Below are 21,140 nucleotides of genomic sequence, written 5' to 3'. Positions count from 1 at the left end.
TTCTTTTTGACAAGTTATTATCTGATTAAATGAAAAGGCATGTGTTATTGATACAAGTTAGTTTAAATTGGATGTTCATGCTGGTTGATGAACTATCACCTCCTCAATTAAGAGGTCTCTCTTGTTCAAATCGAACCTTTATCAATTTTGATGGTACCCACAGCTTATCTTCTCCTGTAGAAACAAAAGCAAAACCTCGTCCCCAATGTAATACATACCCTGGTTTCCATTCTGAGGTCAGCACATCCTTAAAGTATATAGGCTGATTTAATTCTGTAGTTTTTTCTATTATCCAATGTCTCTCTGCAGCTGTTGTTCCTTTCTCATTGGCATTCAGAAAATTCAAAGTTAGAAGAGCATTATGCAGTCTATTTCTGGGGGTTTTTGTTACCCATTTCTGTTTATTTAGCATATCCTTTAGAGTTCTGTTTGATCTTTCTATAACTGCTTGACCTGTAGGATTATGTGGTATGCCTGTAATATGCTTTATATTGTAATAAGCAAAAAACTGTTTCATTTTAACAGAGACATATGATGGAGCATTGTCAGTTTTGATTTGTGCAGGTATACCCATGATGGCCATAACTTCTAGCAAATGAGTGATTACAGAATCAGCTTTTTCAGAACTCAAAGCAGTTGCCCATTGAAATCCTGAATAAGTATCGATAGTGTGGTGTACATATTTCAATTTTCCAAATTCTGCAAAGTGAAACACGTCCATCTGCCAGATTTCATTTCTCTGAGTACCCTTTGGGTTACATCCTGCTGGTAATGGCGTTTGATTGTAGAAGGAACAAGTAGGACATTTCTTTACTATTTCTTTGGCTTATTGCCAGGTTATGGAAAAATCCTTTTTTAAACCTTTACTATTGACGTGATGTTTTTTATGAAATTCTGAGGCCTCCAGCACATTTCCTATCAATAATTTATCAATCTCATCATTGCCTTGTGCTAGAGGGCCTGGCAGACCAGTATGGGATCGAATGTGAGTTATATATAAAGGATGATTCCTTTTCCTGATTGTATCTTGTAATTGAATAAATAGTGAAGTTAATTCTGAAGCATCAGGGATAAATTCTGCAGTCTCAATATGTAACACCACTCTTTCAGCATACTGAGAGTCAGTTACTATGTTGAGAGGTTCTGAAAAATCCATTAATACCAACAGAATAGCATACAATTCTGATTTTTGAACTGAATTATACGGACTTTGAACCACTTTACTTAAATTTTCTGATTTGTAACCTGCCTTTCCTTCTTTGTTGGCATCTGTATAAAATGTACGAACTCCAGATAAGGGTTTTTGCCGTACAATTCGAGGCAAGATCCAATCAGCTCTCTTTATAAGATCAATTCTATTGCTTTTGGGATATTTGCTGTTAATTTCTCCCAAAAAATTACTGCAAGCTCTTTGCCAAGGTTCACTTTCTGTCCATAATTTTTCAATGTCCTCCTTAGTTAATGGTATGACAATTTCTGCTGGGTCTATGCCTGCTAATTGACGAAGTCTCAATTTTCCTTTGTAAATCAAGTCAGAGATTTTTTCCACATAAGTTTTTAATTTTTTATTTGGTTTATTTGGTAAAAATATCCATTCCAATATAATATCTTCCCTCTGCATTAATATTCCAGTAGGAGAACGCCTAGAAGGTAAAATAACCAAAATGCAATCCAGCTTTAGATCAATACGATTCACGTGTCCTTCATGCACTTTCTTTTCTACCAAGGCTAATTCTTTCTCAGCTTCAGGTGATAATTCTCTTGGACTATTTAAGTCCTTGTCACCTTCTAAGGTTTTGAACAAATTAGTCAGTTCATCATTTTTTACCCCAACAATAGTTCGTAGATGAGAAATATCTCCAAATAATCTTTGAAAGTCATTAAGAGTCTGTAGTCTATCTCTCCGAATTTGCACCTTTTGGGGTCTAATTTTTTGTAGCTCTATTTTATATCCTAAATAATTAATAGAATCTCCTCTTTGTATCTTTTCAGGAGCAATTTGTAATCCCCAGCAAGGCAAAATTTTCTTTACTTCTTCAAACATTATTTCTAAAGTATCTGCATTTGAGTCAGCTAGTAAAATATCATCCATATAATGATAAATTATAGATTTAGGAAATTTTTTACGTATCACTTCCAATGGCTGTTGTACAAAATATTGGCACAGAGTTGGGCTATTCAACATTCCCTGAGGGAGGACCCTCCATTGAAATCTTTTAACCGGTTGAGAATTATTATAAGTAGGCACTGTAAAAGCAAATCTTTCTTTGTCTTTTTCTTGTAAGGGTATTGAAAAGAAACAGTCTTTTAAATCAATAACTATGAGAGGCCATCCTTTTGGTAACAGAGTAGGCAAAGGCATCCCAGATTGTAGAGAACCCATTGGCTGAATTACTTTGTTAATTGCCCTAAGGTCTGTTACCATTCTCCATTTACCAGATTTCTTTTTAATAACAAATACAGGAGAATTCCAAGGGCTGGTTGATTCTTCAATATGCTGAGCATTTAACTGTTCTTCTACCAGCTCTTCTAAAGCCTGGAGTTTCTCTGTTGTTAAAGGCCATTGCTGGACCCATACAGGCTTGTCTGTTAACCATTTTAAAGGTAGAGCTGTTGGTGTCTTTGGAAGATCATCAGTTATTGTGCCCTGTTCTTGTATAATATGGATGGCTGGTGACCACTCATTAGAACAATATCTTCTAATATTTCTCTCAGTAACATGTGCTAGTTTATGATTTGTTTCTGAGATTGGAGGGATGTTAATCTGAGTATTCCATTGTTGCAACAAGTCTCGACCCCACAGGTTCATAGTTATGTTAGCCACATATGGTTTTAATTTTCCTCTCTGTCCTTCTGGACCTATACATTCGAGCCATCTTGCACTCTGTTTCACCTGAGATAATGTCCCAATTCCTAACAGTTGAACGTTTACCTCCTGAAGAGGCCAAGTTGGATGCCAAAATTCTGGTGCAATTATGGTAACGTCCGCACCTGTGTCTACCAGACCAGACAACAAAACACCATTTATTTTTATTGTTAATTTTGGTCTTTGTTCATTAATAGAAGTTTGCCAAAAAATTTTCTTTATGTTTTCTCCTGAATTTTGTATTCTCTCTGTTTCATCATCCTGACCAGCATGATATATTCCAATAGGCATTTGGTTATTTAATCGCTCTCCAGAGCAGGCATTTCCTCTATGGCTGCAGGAAAGGTTTGAACTGGATTTGCACTGGGGGCCTGCCTGAGGCCCCTCTGGGAGTTTCCCGAAGACTGAGGCAAAGGATTACCCTGTCTGTCCTTTGTTGATCTACATTCATTGGTCCAGTGTTTTCCCTTACCACACCTTCTGCATACTCCAGAAGGAAGGGGCATTCTGTTGCCATTGTTCCTTGAAGAAACATTGTTTCTGGGAATGACCTGTCTATAGTCCCTTTTCAAATGTCCTTGCTTTCCACATCCAAAACATCTAACACTCCTCAAACCTTTTGAAATTACTTCTCCTACCCATGTATCATCATGCTCATCAGCTTCAACATTAATTGTTTCTCTAATCCAATCTTCCATAGGTGCAGATCTTGCCCTTAATGGCCTGATTATTCTTTTGCATGCTGCATTCGCATTCTCAAAGGCCAAAGATTCAATTATTGCCTTACTAGCTTCTGAATCCGAGACCATTCTCTTTACTGCTGAAGCCAGTCTTTGTAGAAAATCAGTAAAAGACTCTTTTGGGCCTTGCATCACCTTTGTAAATGACTCAGATTTTTTTCCTGGCTCCTCAACTCTGTCCCATGCATTCAAGGCTGCCGTTCGACATAAAATTAGGGTTTGGACATCATATAAACATTGTGTTTGTGCTGAAGCATATTGGCCTTCGCCCATAAGCTGATCCTGGCAAACTTGTATTCCTTTATCCCTCCATTGTTTTTCTATGTTTTTAGCCTCCTCCTTAAACCAAGTCAGAAATTGAAGTCTCTGGCTGGGTTCCAGAACACATTGTGCAAGGTCCCGCCAGTCCTGTGGTACTATCCTATTATATGTTGACCAAGTGTTTAACATTTGCTTTACATATGGGGAATGCATGCCATAAGATACTATTGCCTCCTTAAACCTTTTTAAATCCAACATTTCAATTGGAGCCCAAGTATTTTGTGTAGCCATTTGATCAGGCATCTGCTGTACGGTTACAGGATAAATTAAGGGTGACTGTGTGAAAACAGGCTTTCTTTCTGCAACCTTATGATCCCGACTTGAAACAACTTCACTGTTAATTTCTTCTGTCTGAATTTTTACAGGTTTAACAAGTTCTTCTAAAGCTGTTATCCTGGCACTTAAATTGACTATCTTTTTAAATATTAAAATGTGGATTATTATAGTGATAAGGTGCATAATTCCACCAATACTAATATTATATAGTTGTTCCATTGCCAGACTGCCTAAAATTTCCAACAAAAACCAATTTTCTTCCAATGTACACATAAAACCCATTTGTTTTTTAATGTGGAAAAAAATTCTCTTTTAGATAGTTTCCTTTAAAATATCTGATATATTATGACTTACCAAATCTGCGTAGAACAGTAGAAATTCGAGGGGATTTTCAAAGCAGCCACCTAGTGTCCCAGGTTTAAATCCAAAGAGAAAGAGAAAGAGAGAGAGAGAGAGAGAGAGAGAGAGAGAGAGAGAGAGAGAGCAAGAAAGCGTAGCTGGCTAAAGTTTAAATGCAGCCACCTGTTCCCTCTTGTGCCGAGTCAAGGCTTGGGTCTGACTTCCTTAAGCTCCGACCACGTGCGTTGGCTTTACAGGCAGGGCCCTGTTCGGCAGGGCAGGTCTGAGTTGTTTGTAGCACCGGCTTTAAGCAAGCAGGATTTAAGCAAGCAGCTCACCGATAGTCCAGCCTGAGGTCAAGCAGAACTAGACCCAGGCTAAGAAGCCGCTGCTCGGACTAAGAAGCCGATCGCCGCCGGCCGCCGCGTGCCGCCGCCGCCGCCACCACCGCGGGCCGCCTGCCGCCCTTGCGGGAAAGCGGACCTGCCGTCAAGCCAAGCGGTTTTTAATGGATTCTTGTCACGTTGGGCGCCAGATGTAGATGTAACCAACCGTCTTATTAAATAAGAAACACAGAAACAATGTAAAAGAGAGAGCCAAGAGGTCAGAGCTCAGAGCTAAAATCTCACCCTTCCTCCTGCTGTCCCAGCTTCGCAAAAAGAGACCTACTTCCTGTCGGTTCATTTTTTTATAGTATGTTGTTCTGCCTTCTCATTGGTTGTAAACCCAAACACATGACTGCCTCGTCACTGTCTGAATGTACAGCCCCCTAGGTCTTAAAGGCATATGTCTCCAATGCTGACTGTATCCCTGAACACACAGAGATCTTATGGGATTAAAGGCGTGTGCCACCACCGCCACACTCTTGCTATGGCTCTAATAGCTCTGACCCCCAGACAACTTTATTTATTAACATACAATCAAAATAATATTTCAGTACAATTAGATTACCACCACAATCACTTCCTGTTGCTTCCCCTAAGTTCCAGCAGAAAGGGAACAAGACATAGGGAGAAGTAGAGGGTCCCGGGGACTTGTCTAAAAATGTCATCTCTCAATCAAGCTTCATTCTCAACATTTATGTATGCACACATGCAAATGAAGCTCACGGTGGCAAAACCGGGGTCCCCTGCTTTTGCTAAACGCTTGGGAGTAAAGTAAGCCACAGAAGCATCTAGAAAGCCAGAAGCTTTGAAAGGAGTGAAATGGCAGCAGTTTGGGGGAGCCGAAGGTACCAGTAGCTACTCCTTTCCATCCCAGCTGCCAGCAGGCCCCCAGTGACATTGCCGGGCGACATGCTGGTACTGACTGTTCGTTTAGGGCTGTGGTCTGTCCAGCAGGGTTATTGCTTTCACTTTAAAAAGAGCCTATTATGAGAAAAGCAGACTCATGAAGTCGAAATGAGGACAAAGGGATTCACATTACATACAAATGGATTCTTTGCCTAAGACTTCTGCAGACACCCCACTGCCTTTAAAGAGGCACCGTGGGGTGGAGGCATGCACAGCAGCTCTTGAGTAGGATCTTAAAGGAACCCATATGGTGTGACCCCCCCACCCCCATGGCCCTCAGCTTCGCCCAAGTAACCAACATCTCCAACATTCTCAAGAGAATCCTCTCCATAGGAGGATTTGTGTCTCTCTGGGAAGCCTCCAGCCCTCATAGGTTAGAATTCCCATCAAATCATTTCACGTCTTTCCTCCCCTTTCTCTGGTCATCCACGTGCCAGCAAGGGTCTCCAGAATCATTCCTTCCCATGACTTCTCCCCAGTTACAAAACACAGACATGATTACGGGTTAATATAAGAACACAAGCAAGTTCTTGGACTAGTAGTTTCCCTTGAAAACTCGACTCCATGGGGCATAAAGAATGACCTCACTTAACAGGGCCAGGACATTGAAGGGGATTGGTGAGACACGAAGCAGAAGATGGACCTGGGCTCAGCAAGCCAAGGTGCTTCCATTCAAGCCTAGTGACGTGAGTCCCATCCCTGGAACCCACATAAAGATGGTGGGGAGAGAGCCACAACGTCGTCCGTTGACCTCAACACATGTACTGTAACACATGTGCCCCTCCCTCCTCACCTCTGCACACACAATAAAAAATAAATAAAAGATGGAGCTAGCAACTGTCCTTCTGTCACTGGGCATACCTCATGGAGACCCGAGGTTTGCAGATCTGCCTGCGCACAGGGAGTGTGTCCTAGCTGCTGTCTCCGGGTGGGACATCCATGAGAACAGTCCTGTCTTCCTGTGGTCCTAGGCTTGTTGCCCACCAGGAGGGGAAAGACTGCTCACCATCCAGAACCTCAAAGGAGGGGACCACACATTCTCTGAGAGAGCAATCCATTCCTGGACACGTGATATAGATGTTCCCACCCGGTCCTGAAACACACCTACTTGGATGTCCACTGCCTGTCTCTACCAGTAGCAGAGAGCTAGGGCCGAGAGGTATTCATCCTCATAGGGAATGGATATGCAAGATGTGGCAGCAACCCCTTCCCAGAGGCTACACAGCTGCTGCCAGGAATGACCAGACATGCTCATGGCAACATGGGTCCTCCTAAAAACACAGCACTAGGGAAGGGAATAGTACAGAATAATAGCCAAGGCGGTACTATGTGTGTAAATGAAAAGTGCTTATACAGGGCCAGGCAGGGTAGCGTGCGCTTTTGGTCCCAGCACTCCAGAGGCAGAGGCAGGCAAATCTCTATTGAGTTCAAAGCCAGTCTGACCTATGGAACAAATTCCAGGCCAACAAAGGGTACATAGTAAAACCCTCTCTGGAAAAACTTAAAAAAAAAAAGGATGACTTAAAAAAAAAAGAATGAAGGAAAATGCATGTACATAAAGGGAGAGTGCACGTTGTCCATGCCATATAAAACAAAGGGCATTTATACCACATACTAGACCTGAGAGCCAAGTGAAGGCAGACCGGGTTGGTCACATAAGAGGGGACCTCACAAGCACACAAAGGTGTTGCTAGTGGTGGACACCTCAATTGATGATAAACTGACACATGGGTTATTATGCAACCCCAAAAGAAGAAACTTTGGAGCTGGGTATGCTGGTACACCCCTGAAGCCCTTGCACTTGAGAGGCAGAAGCAGGATCAGGAGTTTAGAGCCAGTCTCAACAACCTAGGGAGTTCAAGTCCAGCCTGAGCTACATGAGACCATTTCAGAAAGGGGTGGTGGAGAGGGAGGAAGGGAGAAGTTTTTAAAAATATAGACTTCCAAAGTAGACTTTAAAAATATGCTAAGTGACAAGTCAATCACAAAGACCACATGCTGTATGTATGAGTCTGCATGTTACAGAAAAATCTGGGGCAAATGGGAAGTGACTGATAAGTGATTAAAATGTACTATAGCCAGAGCACAGCTGCTTAAAAGCACTACCAAATGCTGAATTGGGTACTTTATGTGGATAAATTTTAAGGTACACAAACTATCAGTAAAAAAAAAAAAAAAAAAAAAAAAAAAAATGTTTAAAAGGAAAATTGAAAGGGGGAGGAAAAACTCCAGCAAATCGGCCTTGGCTACTTCCTCTTTCTGCTTCTGGTTTCCAACAGGAACTGGGTGAGGTTCACCTACCTTGACCCTGCCTAAGGGCCATTGCACTCTGGTGGCACACAGTTGCCTCTGGTACTTCAGGCTTGGGAAAACCAGAGTGGCTCAGAGTCCCTGGAAGGAAGTCAGAACTGACCACAGCGGGTACTGATTGGCTACCTCCGTCGTCTGCCCTCAGAATACTTCCGCTGGCTAAGGAAGGACCTCACGACCGTAGCTGCCTAGGCCTTCATCATGATGGGACAGAAAAGGGACATTAGAGCCACCTGACCAGAACTACATCAGTGGTAGCCGGAAGAAGACGTGTGTTTTCTTCTTGACAGAACCAATATGGTCTGGGTGATGGTAGACTTGGTGACTCAGTTTCTTTCTAGGAGGTTGGGTGTGAAATCCCAGGAACAATTTGCATAGGAAATAAGGAAATACATGTGAAAACTCCTAGCGCTGTCCTGTCCCATAGATAGAACCTGCTGGATGTTTGCCAAATCCCAAACCTACCCTGCCCCTCAAACAGGCAGCCAAACACAGAATACAATCTTGAGCTTGGGGAAGTTGATAGGTTAAGATGGAGGTAAATACATAATTGTAGTTGAAATCCTGTGTGCCAGGGAGTGTTGAGTGCTGAGAAACGAAGATGAACAAAATGATCCTGAGTCAGCTGTCCTGGGTGCAAGAGACTGAAACTCAGTTTAAGCACAGTGGCCAGCCAGGAAATGAAGCGGCTCACTGAGAGTTTCCAGAAATATTTTTTCCAGCCTAGGAAAAAAAAAAAATAATGCTCTTTCTTCTCAACTTACTGACATAGGTAGAGATGAAAAAAAAATCTCCAACAGATCCCCGACCACCCTTCCTGTGGAAAGAGAGTGGGTGTGTCCAATGAGCCACCCAGGGCGCAGCTGTAGTCATTGGGAAGCGCTAACAGGAGGCGATTTCCCACCAGGAGCCTTTGAAGTCTGAATAAATTCTTGGCTCGTAATGATACAGGTGGTGACAGAAAATGCCTCTCAAACCCAGGACAAATGGCTGAGATGCCCATTAACATATCAAAGTGGACCTGACCACCAGGTTCTCCCGGCATCCCTCGGTCCCTACCTGTTACAGGGTATGGCTGGCATACCCCGCCCCCTACCCTAAACTTTGACATCCCAGGGGCTGGGCCGCCCTTCCCTATATAATCCAGCCATGCTCTGCTGGTCCTTGGGCCGTTTCCTCTACCCTTTACCCTCCTGGCCTCTTGGTCTGGCTCTCCCCTGTCCCCCCTCCCTCCTGTCCTCACATGACCTGGCTCTCGGTCATGTTCACTTTGGACTCTCCCGAGTGTCTTTGCCTCTGGTTATGCCCTCTCTTTTATCTACAATAAACCTTCTCTTCCACCATACCTGGGAGGAGTCACGTCCTCTCCTTGTTTTATTTCTTTCTTTCATTTACAAACTACATGAAGTAATGATGGAGCGTCATCGCCTGCCAGTACTGCTGGAAAGTTCCAGAATGTAGTGGCCCGAACATTTTGCGGAGCTCTGGTTCTTGTGCAGTTCCCTAGGCTCTGTATGCGTATGCTGTCTCAGGCTGGCTTCTTCTGAGCTGTTGAGGTAGCTGTCACCATCATTCAGGACAACACTCTGCCTTGTTCTGGGAACAAGACAGAGAAGCTTGCTAAATCCCATAATGGAAGTCTGAGGGTGGCTCTGCCTGGACCACTAGAGCCAGGACAAGGCCTGCAGCTCCCAAGGCTAGGAGGGCAAGAGGCAGACTGCTGGGAGCTGGTGAGAACCCTTCTGGAGATCATGATTTGCCACCCAGAAGGCGATGAGTGGATGCCAAGAGCACAGCCCCTGACGTCTCCCACAGGGTCGTAAATCTCCTTTACAGGTGAGATCGATGTCACAGCCCTCCCCAAGTTCAATGTCTGGTTTATAACAAACCCAAGACCAGCTGTCCCCAGTCTCGGTGACAGTACAGTCATCGGCCTCTGAAGCAATAATGTCACTCGAAGGCCTTGACACCACCCCATCACTGGGCAGGCTGAGCCAGAGTGGATATAAAGAGTGACTCCGTTGATCTCCACGGAGCAGCTGGATAAGGACAGTACAGAGATGAGCGCATTAATTCCAGGATGGGCCTCAGGGGGCTGAGGTGGGCTTGTCCTGGCCATGTTCTCAGATTTGTCATTTCCTGAGAGGCTCCAGCTCCCTGCTCGGCTCTCACCTCCTGCTTTCCTCTTCCCAGGCTAAAACGGATAAACCAGGCCTGATAATTGAGTTAGATCAGTTTCCTCCCTGGCCCTGCCCTCCCCATAATCTCATTTCCAAGGGATGAGGGATGGCAGTGTCCAGGCTTAGGAAGAAGTCTGTTCCCTCATGTCCTCTGGGCTTATTAATTGGATAGGACTGGTTGAGCTTGCACAGAGCCCCATTAGGAACAGATTTCCTCTGGTTCCCACAGGCCAGCCCTGGGGAGCTCTCCAGGCCTCAGCCTACAGGGAAATTCAGCTTCCAATTCAATTTCCATATAAATGAGTTAAGTCTTTTTTTTTTTTTTAAGATTTAGTTTATGTGTATGGGTGTTTGGCCCGCATGTTTATCTGTCTGCCATGTGCATGTGGTACCTGTGGAAGCTGGAAGAGGGCATTGGAGCCCCTGGAACTGGAGTTACATATGGTTGTGAGCCACTATGTGGGTGCTGGGAATCGAATCTAGGTCCTCTGGAAGAGCAATCAGTGCTCTTAACGCTGCAACCTCCTCCGCCTCCCCGGGCCCCAAGCAACTTAAGTCTTTATTAGAACAGTAGCTGCCAATGGCTGAGTGCCTACTGTGTGTCAGACAGAATGCTGAGGACCTTAGTATCTCCATTGGTGTGCTCTGAACTAAGTGGATGAGACTGTCCCTCTTGCCCAAGGGTCCCTTTTGCCACAGAAACCTTCCTCTATTTGAATGGATGTATATCCTTGAGTAGAACTTTGGGCAGTGTCTTAGTTAGGGTTTCTATTTCTATGAAGAGACACCATGACCATAAGTATAAGGAGAACATTTCATTGTGGTGGCTTACAGTTGCAGAGTATCATCATGCCAAGGAGCATGGCTATGTGCAGGCCCATGTGGTGCTGGCTATATCTTGATCAGAAGGCAACAGGAAGTGGACTGAGACACTGGTCCATACCATGAGCATAGGCAACCTCAAAGTCTGTCCCCACAGTGGCACACTTCCTCCAAAAAGGCCATACCCACTCCAACCAAGCCACACCTCCTAATAGTGCCACTCCCTAGGAGCTTATGGGGGCAATTACATTCAAACTATCACAGGCAGCTTGGTTGCTTGTTTGTGGGGGGCTATTTGTCTGATTTTTGAAAAGGTCTCATTATGTATCCCAGGTAGCCTTGAACTTATTAGGTAGCCCAGGCTGTCCTTGAACTCAAGATCCTGCCTCTACTTCTCCAGTGCTGATGGCTAGTTCTGTTGGCTCTTCAAGAGCAGGTACATTTCTAGGGTAATGTAATGCCTGAGTAGGGAGCGGCTCCCCAGGGAGCTACCTAGCACCAGAGTCCACCAGGGTGCCCCAAGCTGTGACCTACATTAGCTTCCAAGGGACAGGCCAGACAGAGCTCAGCTCATACACCTGCCTCCCATACTCTGAGCCTGGAGTCAGGTTAGAGACCGAACATTGACTTCCCTCTTCATGAGCTCCAGGGTTTCCTCTCCTGTGCTGGCTGCTGTGCCTCATCCACATCTGTCCAAACGTCACCACTCCCAGGAGGACACCCGGTGCATCTGGCTGAGTCAGTCAGCTTTATACAGGGCCTTGCCTCTCTCTCCATCCTGAGGCCCTCTTCCTTAACCCGTTTGGTCTAGGAGGCTGTACTGAGGGATGCTCGGTAGGGTCGCTCATTTAGTCTGGTCTATTCATGTCAGGAGATTGTGAGAGCTTCGTGGGCAGGGCTTTGAATCTCTTTAGCTCTCACAGTCCCAGGAACAGAGTTTAACACAAGCCTGCTGAGTGAAGCCTGCTGAGTGAATCGATGAATAATTGAATGATGAAAACATTCGTCGTAACATTTTTTCTAGGTAACTTTTATTTTAGTTTTGATTTTCTCTTTTCTCCAAGAGTTAAGTATGCTTCTTCCTGCTTTCTTTCTTTCTTGTTTTCTCTTCTTCTTCCTTTCCTCCTCCTTTTTTTTTTTTAAATAGAGCCTCATGTAGCCCAGGCTGACCTCCACCTCTCTATGTAGCAGGGGATAACCTTGAGCTTTTAATCTTCCTGCCACCACCTCCTGAGTGCTGAGATTACAGGTGTGGACCATTTATGTCGGTTTTTATTTGGTGCTGGGAATCAAACCCAAGGCTTCGTGAATGCCAGGTAAGCACTTGGCCTTAATTTCTATATACAGTTATCTCTCTGTACATGAGAGTCCCACATTCTTCAATTGAGCCAACTGAAGATTGAAAAAGCCAGTGCATCTACACTGAACCTTACAACATCTTTTCTTGCTATTGTTCCCAGAACAACACACTATAACAGATGTTGCCTAGTGTGATGTTGGGTTAGGCCAGCATGGTTAATCTTGTCGTCTTGATGGGAGTTGAGAGACACTTAAGAAACAGGCGAAGTACAATTCACTGTGTGTCTGTGAGGGCATTCCCTAAGGCAAATAAGCAAGGAAGACCCTTGTCAGGCAGTGGTGGTGCATGCTGTTAATCCCAGCATTCAGGAGGCAGAGGCAGGTGGATCTCTGTGAGTTCCAGGCCAGTCTGGTCTACAGAGTGATTTCCAGGACAGCCAGAGCTACACAGAGAAACCCTGTCTCAAAAAAAACAAGACAAAACTTGACATGTAGATTTGTGGGGTGCTCCATCCATAGGGAGGAACAACAGGGGTTAGCGTATTTCTTCCTGCTCCCTGGGTATCATGGGTGAACTGCTCTGTCCCACGTTCCCTTTCACCATGATGCTCTCTATAGGCACAGGCCCCAGAACAATGCAGCCAGGCAACCATGCTGTAATCTCTGAAGCGATGAGCCAACCTAAGCCTTTCCTCCCTTGAGTTGTCTCCTTGGGTATTTTGTCACCGTGACAAAAGAGGCTAGTCTACAGCTATCACAAGTGATCTAGAGAGTAAAGTATGACAGAGTAGATCATAGGTCATTTGCAAAAAAAGCATCATTTCTGAGGATTCGTGCATCCGCAGATCTGCAGTGCTAGAGAGCCATGGAACAATCCCCGGAGGACACTTAGGAATAGCTATAAGTAGAATTTGGGGACTTAGTGTTATTTTGAGCAAACCAAACACTGATTTATTAAGGAAACCTGAGAACTCAAGAATGGGTTGGGCTGGAGAGATGGCTCGGCCGTTAGAGGCTAGACTCACAACCAAAAATATAAGAATGGGAGAGGCTCTGAAGGAGGAATACCTTGACTTGTGCTCATGATTGATTTTAATAGGTTGTGCTCGGAACCTATTCATTCTCTATTTAATTTTTAATCAAGTCTTCTTTTTACCTAAGCGTGATGGTTTTAAAGCTTCCTCTAGCCAGGTGAGGTGGCGCACACCTGTAACTTCACTCGGAAGGCAAGATTGTTATGACCTAGTGAGACCTCGTCTCAAAAACATGAAAGAAAAGAATAAAAAAGCATATTATACCAAAAAAGAAAAAAGAAGAAGTACATGAAAACAGGATAGTTCACAAGGGTCCACACCTCTGTCACCTGCCTCCCACAGTTGCCCGTTCATGGCCAAATTTGTTTCATTACTGCTCTTATTATTTTTAAACATCTCTCAACAGAATTTTTTTTTAAATACCTCATGGTCACAAACTCATCAACAGAAGAAAAATTATGATGTGTTCACTTGAGTGTATTGCTAAAATTCTTTATAATTGCTTTTCGTGACTAGTTCTGGTTAATTCCAAGAGATAAATGAAAACATCGCCCCTTAATTGTTAGGAGCTTCCCCTTGGATATGGTTTTCCATTTATTATTTATTTTGTGGGGAAGGGCACGCACACCACACTAAGGACACGGATATCAGAGAACAACTGTAAGAGTTAGCCCTCTCTTTCTACCATGTGGGGGCTGGGCATCAAACTCAGGCTGCAAGGTTTAGCAGCAGGTGCCTGGACCCACTGAGCAATCTTGCCCCTGCTGGTCCCGAATTTGCTGTGTAGACCAGGCTAACCTGGAACTCACAGTGAAAGACCCACGCCGCCACACCCAGCCTTGCGTTTTGAGTAGTTTTTGCCATCTGTTATTAAACACGATTTATTTGATGCACACGGATTCGCGGATGCTTGTGGGCTGGTTTTGATTGAACACTTAGGTCAGAAATAGAACCAGAGATAGACTCTTTCATTCTCAGACCCGCTGGTGAAAATCTGCTTCCTATTGATGTGTAGACTGAGAACACAGCCGGGCCAGCAATGGTCTTGGAAAACCGCCCAGCCCTCAGCAGGGAGGGAGGGGAAAGGGAAAAAATGCTACCCCAGTCTCTGCTGGAGAGCGCTATATGCCTGAACCCTCCAACCAGGTGCTTGGACAATAGTTCAACTGTAGAGGGAAACCAGGTTCCTCAAAGCTTCCAGGCCTCACAGTATAGTTCCCTTCAATCATGGGGCCCATGCCCTCTTACTCAGGAGACACAGGGTGCTTCCAGGCTCCCTGTGCTGTGACTTTTCCCCCCAAAGTCCTCACTTCAGCATAAGCTACATTTTGTTTGTTTGCTTTTTGTTTTGTTTTTCGAGACAGGGTTTCTCTGTATAGCCCGGGCTGTCCTGGAACTCATTCTGTAGACCAGGCTGGCCTTGACCTCAGAGACCTGACTGTCTCTGCCTCCAGAGTCTAGGGATTAAAGGCATGCACCACCAGTGCCCAGAAAAGCTACATTATTATTATTATTTTTTACTTTGGGGTTAAAGAACAAGAAGATGCTTTGGAGAAAGGGCGGGTTTTGTTTTGGTTTTGTAATACCGCATTTTTAATTTTTTCTTTTCCTTTTTGAGACAAGATCTTGCTATATAGTCCTAGCTGGCCTGCAACTCCCTATGTAGACCAGATTGGCCTTGAGCTTGCGGCTGTCTTCCTGTGTCTGTCTCTGGAATTCTCAAAAATGGAGCTGCAACCTATATGCAGTGAAGTGCGCCGATCTCCAGTGCATTCCAGGGAAAATGCCGGTAGCTTTTACATTACATGCCTGTGGAGCCCAAGACATGAAACACTCCTGCCACCTCAAGGCACTTCCTGTGTCCTTTCCTGTCCCTACCCTGCACCCCACCCCAGCCTGCCGGAAACGGCGCTCCGCTCCGATGTCCAGCGCCAGCAATTCTTCAGCCTGTCTCTAACTGATAATGTCCGCACAGCCTCCAGGGGACTTGGCTCTTCCTTTCCTGTGCTCTAAGGCCACTCGGTCCCAGGAAAACCTGCTGTACAGACAGACAGCAGTTTCATAGGGACACCACTAGTGTGGCCAGGGCCTGTCCCCACTGTCCTGATTTTGATGAGACAGACCTCAGGCCTTGACCTTGAGCCTGGCCCACCAGGCCTCCCTCCCTTACAAACTGAACACTGAGCATAAAAACTCAGTACCGGGCGGTGGCGGCACACGCCTTTAATCCCAGCACTCGGGAGGCAGAGCCAGGCGGATCTCTGTGAGTTCGAGGCCAGCCTGGGCTCCAAAGCGAAAGGCACAAAGCTACCCAGAAAAACCCTGTCTCGAAAAACCAGAAAAAGAAAAAAGAAAAAAAGAAACTCAGTACCGAGAGTGAGAGGCAAAACCAGCTGGGAAAACTCCATGTCATGCGGCTGGAGTCTCCTACCCTGGGTTTCAGCCTTCCACTAGCTGTGAAAGCTCCTTCAGCCCGCTCCAGCCCCTCCCAGTTCCTTCTGTAAAATGGAATTATAATGAAGCCTTTTTCAGAAGCTACCCAAAGTGCTCTATAAACGCACAAGTGCCATAAAAACATAAGGAGTCATTACCATTATCGCAATAAACCCCAAATCCTGTAGCGGCTGCAGCCCAGGAACTGCTAATCTAGGTAGGTTGAAATGGTCGCTGGTGACAGACCCCAGAGCACCGTCATTTTCTTCAAAGCCAGGGACCTGAAGTCCTCTGGGAACCCCTGGAAGGCTCTGATATTGCCTCTTCGATACTTTGATCGCAGTTATTACTGGTGAGGGCTCATCGTGTGCCCAGCGAAGAACTTGGAATTGACTATGCCAAGGCCAGGCATGGTGGTATATGCCTGGAATTCCAAGAGCTGGGAAGCGGAGGCAGAGAATCAACTATAGAGTAAAGTCTACACGAGGCTCTCTCTCAGGAAAAAAACAAAAATTCTCAACAAATCTTCATAGGTCCTGCTTGCCTGCTACTGTTCAAATACACAGAAGATTAAGTAACATGTCCAAAGTCATGTAGTCAGTGATAGACCTACAGTTTGAACCAAGAACTATGATTCTATACCCTTCAGTCTTAAAAAAAAAAAAACACTTTTAAATTTGTTTTAGGTGTATGCTTGGCTTGCATGTATGGATGTGCATCATGTGGAGGTATGAAGAGGGTGTTAGATGCCCTGGAACTGGAGTTATGAATGAATGTGAGTCACCATGAGGATGCTGGGAATTGAACCCAGGTCTTGTGGAAGATCAGTCAGTGCTCTTAACCACTGAGCTCTCTCTCTCTCCAGTCCCTGTTCCCTTCAGGCTTATCCTGAGGGACCCAATGATTTCTGTCACGAAAGAGAAATAATGGCGGCCTTGTGTAATTGAAACACTGTGTGAGAGAGTCTGACGTGTACTAATGTCTGTAATGCTGTTTTCCCTTTACACCATATGTGCAGTGGGTGAATCTGCAAGGACAGATACTGATGTCTCAATGGCTTCCAGGCTCCGCTGAAGATAATGAAGAACAGCGTGATCAGAGGCTCCCTGGTGCAAACACTTAGCACTTTATCAGGCGTACATATCCAGCCTGCCCTAGACACTTGCAGTTAAACGCTAAACCTACGGAATGGTGGGATAATTATAATACCCAGCGTACTTATCGGAACCGTAAGATCTTAGCTTTTAAGACTTCAATTAAGACTTTTGAGAATTTCATACATGAGTACTATATTTCTCTCTGTTTTTTCCCTTTTATGTTTCTGTAACTTTGAAGCTGTCTATAATAATAATAATGTGTTACTTCCGGGGGTTTAATGCATGTGTGTGTGTGTGTGTGTGTGTGTGTGTGTGTGTGTGTGTATGTGTGTGTGTGTGTGTGTGTGAATGTGTGTGTGTGTGAATGTGTGTGTGTGAATGTGTGTGTATATGAGTGTGTGTATGTGAATGTGTGTGTATGTGTGTGTGTGCGCGTGTGTGTGTGTGTGTGTGTGTGTATGTGTGTGTGTATGTATGTGTGTGTGTGTGTGTGTATGTGTGTGTGTATGTATGTGTGTGTATGTATGTGTGTGTGTGTGAGTGAGTGTGTGTGTGAGTGAGTGTGTGTGTGTGTGTGTGTGTGTGTGTGTGTGTGTGTGTGAATACACTGGAGATTGGACCTAAGGCCTTGCACTGTTAAACATGTGCCGTGAGTCCTTTAAATTCCTCCCAGGTTTCACTGAGCTGGGTTTTTCCCAGGCTAGGGATTAATGCTGACGTCTTGCACGCGCTCCTGGTGTGCGTCTGTAGCCCTGTTGCACCAGTCTTACGTGTGCCATGACTCTGGCCCTATAAACCCATGCTACCAGCACAGCCACAGTCCTCCTCACCCAGAGTGTGTCCCATGCTCTCACTTGATCTGTCCTGTGGCTACAGCTCTGCCACCATGTAGGTTAGACCTGTCTTTTCTAGAGTTCCACATGAACTAGAACACACGTGGGAACCCCTCTCCGCCTCTCTTCTTTCTCTCGTTGTGACTTTTTTCAGATGCATACACAGTGTCACGTCTGCCACCAGTTCCTTCCTTGTGATGGAGTCGTAGTCCATTATCTGGACATGTCCCAGCCCTCAGTTGTTTACAATTTGGGCTCCTAGGAATAAAGCTAAATACTGATGTAAAGTAGACGTGTGTTTCCATTTCTCTGAGACAAATCTGTAACTGAATTGTGCTGCAAGCCACAGGAAAATGTAATGGAATTCAGTTACTATCACAAAAGCTACTACATGGAAAAGTCAAGGACTTCTCCAAAGGTCAAGCCATGGCTTAAGAAGTCTTGGTGATATTTTTGCTCATATATATATAAAAGCTGGTTCCTAAAATGATTTTCTTATGTGCTTCCAAAGAACTCCTAACAGTGTATCTATCTAAAATGCCTATCAAACATCCAAGGCCATACGAAACAACACCTATCTCCTAGGTCAGGCAGATAGCTTTATTTCTTGTGCAATTTAGGGTGAGACCCTCCTTTCTTACACAACCTTACTAATAGACCCCTAACTTCTTACCTAACTACTTCTCGGAATGCAGACTGAGTACACAGATTCCCGCCCCCCTTTCATACACTAACCGGTTATTAGCACTCAGTTGACATCATCTTTCACCACTCCCATTTTGGGTTGTAAAAGAAAGCCTGGTGGTCACTGCCGGAGGAAAATTCTTACCTGCCTTTATGACCCCATAGAATTCAAGCCTGGTGACCTTGCTCGACCAGGAGATTGCTATTGCTTTGGTTTATAACTGGATTCCTGGGAGACTTAGGAGGAACGTGGAGAACTTAGAAATGGAGAACGGAGAGGGATAAGGAGGATTTGGACCAGAGAGAACGTGTGGATGAGATGGAAGATGAGGAAGAGTCAGATGGGGAAGCACTAGCTGGGTAAGAATGAGATGAAAAGAACCTAGATGAGGCAGAATTAAGATGAGAGAATTAAGATTGAACTTGGAGCAGTAGATAAACAGAGAAATCAGGCAAGAAAGGAGCTAGACACGAGAACAGAACTGAAGCTGTGTATATAGGATGTTATGCCAGAGGAATTAAAGTGAATGGACTACAGAGCTCGGTGTGCTGAGATTCTATTTTCCCAAAAATAGTCCCTGCCGTTGGTAGTTCTCTCTCCTGAGCCCCTGGGATGTATGGTGTTAAGGCTGGTCCCTCTAATATTACACAAGAGCATTGCCAAGTCACATCAATATTTAAGTTTATAGGAGACTGCAAAGTGGCTTTTGAAAGTGGCCACACAATTTCACATGCCTGCTCGCTTCCCATCCTTGCCCAAACTTGTTTTAGCCACTCTACCGGGTAGGTAGTGGTGCTTCTTGTGGTTAATAAATCACTGTTTTCCCGGTGGCGCCTGAGTCTGGGGATCTTTTCACATAGTTCTCTTCCATCGATCTTCTTCTCAGTGATGTATTTGCTCAAACCTTAACCTGTCAAAATGAAAACCAAGGGGCTGGCAAGATGGCCCAGAGTCCTTGCTGCCAAGCCTGAACCCCTGGAAGAGACAAACATGAGCAACACATGATGATTAATGACGCCCGCCATGTAATTTGTTGACTAGGTTTGTGAATATATACAATAAACATGGAAAAGGCTACTGGGGCTTGGTGATGACACCTTCAATGCCAGCATTAGGCTGGTAGAGGCAGGCAGATCTCTGTGAATTTAAGGACAGCCTGGTCTACAGAGCTAGTTCCAGGCCAGCCAGGGCTACGTAGTGAGACCCTGTCTTGAACCCCTATTTCCCACACTCTACTCTCTCCACTACCTGGCCTCAGCTGGCCTTGAGCTCACAACCCTCCTGCCTCAGGCGGCAGAGTCATGGGATTATAGGCATGTGTTTCTTCATCCACCTCCCTTTCCAGTCTGCTCCCTTTTGTTTCTATTCTGTGCCTTTTGTGCTGTCTGGGATGACAGTAAAATATTGACAAGAGGGGCTAGAGAGATGGCTGCTCTTTTAGAGGATCTGGGTTCAGTTCCCAGCACCCACATGTCAGCTTACAACTGTCTAGACAGACATGCAAGGAAAAACACCAATGCACGTTATATATATAGATCCAGGCCAGGTGGTGCATGCCTTTAACCCCAGCACTCGGGAGGCAGAGGCAGGTGGATCTCTGTGAGTTCGAGGCCAGCCTGGTCTACAGAGCAAGTTTCATGATAGCCAAGGCTGTTACAAAGAGAAACCCTATCTTAAAAAACAAAACAAAACCAAAAAAAAACTATGTATGTACATATATATATATGTACATATACACATATATGTATATGTATATATATTGGTAAGAAGTGGGGAAAGCGCATGTTTTTCCCTTTTCTCAGTCTTTAGGGGGAAGTAATAGGTATTACATTGCAGTGAGAAAGTCCCCTTCTATATTTAGTTTGCTGAGTGGCTTTTATACTTTGTCACATCCTTTTTTATAGCGTTCTGATGAGATCCTACAATTTTCAAGACTTGTGCTGCCATAGTAAGTTCCGATAACTGATTCTCCATGCTGAACCAGGTTTTCCTGCCTAACGTCAGCCAGATCTGGTGGTGCCTCATTTCCCTTCTCTCTGTTGCTAGATTTGATTAGCGAAAATGTTGTTAAGTATCCTGTGTCTGTGTCCATTGCAGGTTCATTGTGTTCTCATAATCTTATCATCAGATGTATTGTCTGATTTGGGTATTCACATAAGGCAGGCTTTTAAAAAGAACTGGCGAGTGCCGTTTCCCTTCCATTTTCTGAAGGACTTTGATCCTATTTCATACGTTTAGTTGGAATTTATCACTGAAGCCAGCTGGATCTGGGATTTTCCTTGAGGGAAGAGTTTTTTGTTTTTTTGCTTTAATTAATTTAACCTTTTTGTTTGTTTGATTGATTGTTTTCAAGACAAGGTTTCTCTGTGTAGCTTTAGCTGTCCTGGAACTCTCTCCATAGACCAGACTGGCCTCAAACTCACAGAGATCCGCCTGCCTCTGCCTCCCCAGTGCTGGGATTAAAGGCATGCGCCACCACCGCCCAGCCACACCCCCTTTTTTTTCTGAAATAAATTTCACGTGACACAAAAGCTATCATTTTAAGCATTTCAGAGTTTTGTTTTGTTTGTTTAACTAGACTCATAGTGTTGTTTGTCCATCATTATTATCTCA

Source organism: Peromyscus maniculatus, chromosome 14 (genome assembly GCF_049852395.1).
Source record: "Peromyscus maniculatus bairdii isolate BWxNUB_F1_BW_parent chromosome 14, HU_Pman_BW_mat_3.1, whole genome shotgun sequence".
In the NCBI taxonomy this organism is placed as follows: Eukaryota; Metazoa; Chordata; class Mammalia; order Rodentia; family Cricetidae; genus Peromyscus; species Peromyscus maniculatus.
Note: the sequence above shows the minus strand (reverse complement) of the source record.